Below are 1,982 nucleotides of genomic sequence, written 5' to 3' on the forward strand. Positions count from 1 at the left end.
CCAGGCTGGGTGGTGACGGTGGCACCTTCCGGCCTCACAGCCAGGGCATGAATCAGCCTTTTCCCCTCACCCCTGCCAGCCCACACCCATCCTCTCCGCCTCTTTTCTCCAGGCCGCGGCTGTCATTTCTGGCCACTTGGATCCTGACCGGTTTATATCTGGGCGCGGGGCAGGCTGCGAGAGGTGCAGGCCCCCAGCTGTCAGGTTGATGGATGGAGGGGCCTTCGTGGAACATGGAAGAGGAAAACTCACCTCTGGGCCCCCTCCGCCTCCCCCCTGCCCACTTTCTCAGAGGAAGAACGCCAGAAGCATCTGAGAGTTCTCCCGTTCTCGGCCCCGCCTGGCTCCATGCGAGGAATATCCGGAAGCCACAGCCGCCTCCTGGGCCCCATTTCCAGAATGGGGGCCTCTGTGAAGGGCTGTAACATTTGGCCAGGCTGCGCTCCTGCAAACCTGGCTTCCGGTCGCTGCCCTGGCCTGGCCTGGCTTCTGGTTTCGAAGGTGGCCCGGGTGCCCAAGGCCCCAAGGATCTGACTGATGCTCCCTGCCCGTGGACACGGGATCCAGAGCTGCTCCCTCAGCTCCGCATGGACTTCTGGGAACGTGTTCAGGCCTCCCCGCCCTGCACCGCCACGGAAAGTTACATGGATGTGCCTCCCTGGGAGCCTGAGCCCAGACCCAGCAGTAGCCCTGAGAGGGCTTTGGCACCCCTCTGCCATCCCCGATCTTTGGGGACGGGCCAGGAAGCCAGTCCGAGTCCGAGATGTCTGGATGTTGGGGGCCGCAGGAAGGGCAGTGAGGGAAGGAAGGCTTCCTGGAGGGGACGTCAGCCTTACGGGGAGGAACACGAGGACTCTGTTGCTGAGGACGGTCGGGAAGGGCAGCACAGGCCTAGAGTGGCCAGGAGAGAGGGAGGGGTGTCGGGCATCTGCAGTGCCGCCAGAGAGGCGGGCCACGCTCCAGGCTGCAGAGCCAGGCAGGACCGTGGCCTCGGGTAATGCTGGCCCCGCAGCAGGGAACCACAGAGGCACCTAGGGGGAGCGAGTGATGTCGTCGGTGCACCTGTGCGTGTTGGAACCCAATGGGCACGCCCGTAGGACAGCTAAATGACTCATTACCCGACGCTTGATCCTACGAGGGCCTCTCACCGGCCTAAGGAGGTCAACTTGTATAGATTCTTTCTACAATTGAGATAAAACCTGCTCTAAAATTTTTTTAAAAAATAGGTGAATGATGTGGTTGGGGACATAACTTATGTATAATTGACGGTTCTCATCTAAATATCACCTTTTCTTGAATACCCCTAGAGGCAAGAGGCTCACTTCCTAAAGAGGCTGCCCCAAGAGGGTCTGTAGGCAGAATCCAGGGGTCTCTAGACACCTCCCCCTGGCTGCCAGCGTGCAGCCCGCAGAGCCCCAGAGTCCCCGCAGCGTCGTGGTCCCTCGGGGGCGGGGGCTTCTCCAGCCTGGCAAGGATGCCCAGCTCTCAGAGCCGGCTTCCTCCACACCAACCAGCTGGGCCTCACCTGGCAGAGAGCATTTTCCTCTGGCCCAGCCCTGGAGCTGCCAGCAGGGCACTGCCGGTCTCTCCCGGGATCCTGCCCAGGCATCCTAGGTGAGGCAGGAAGGACCCCACAGGTCCGGGGTGGAGGCGGGCAGCTTGGCCCAACTCTGGTAATGGGTTCCTGGAGGGTCTCATTTGGCTCCTCTTGGGGCATGCACTGTGGGGTAGGGAAGGGAACACAGGCTCCCCATCACACCCCCACCCCTGGCTGTCAGCTTCCTGGGTGCTGGGTCCCTGGACTCTGCTCTCTGGGCATCAGGCTGAGTGACCTCAAGCATGTCTCCACCCCCTCCAGCCCCAGATGCTTCCCCACCTGCAGAATGGGGTTAATGTGGGCATGTGAATGGATCTGTTCAACCAACCACCAACCACTCGGTGTCCGGGCATCACTTTTATTATATTATTATCATGTGTTGGTC

The 1,982-nt window shown here is 60.9% G+C and overlaps 1 protein-coding gene across 1 annotated transcript in view; it reads left to right on the forward strand.

Annotated features, from left to right (window-relative positions):
• The window catches only part of A4GALT (alpha 1,4-galactosyltransferase (P blood group)), a gene marked incomplete at its 3' end in the record, with an annotated part of 21,971 nt that overhangs the window by 2,244 nt on the left and 17,745 nt on the right, over positions 1–1,982 (forward strand). The window lies entirely within an intron of this gene.

The sequence above is a fragment of the Suricata suricatta genome, chromosome 10, assembly GCF_006229205.1.
Source record: "Suricata suricatta isolate VVHF042 chromosome 10, meerkat_22Aug2017_6uvM2_HiC, whole genome shotgun sequence".
NCBI lineage: Eukaryota > Metazoa > Chordata > Mammalia > Carnivora > Herpestidae > Suricata > Suricata suricatta.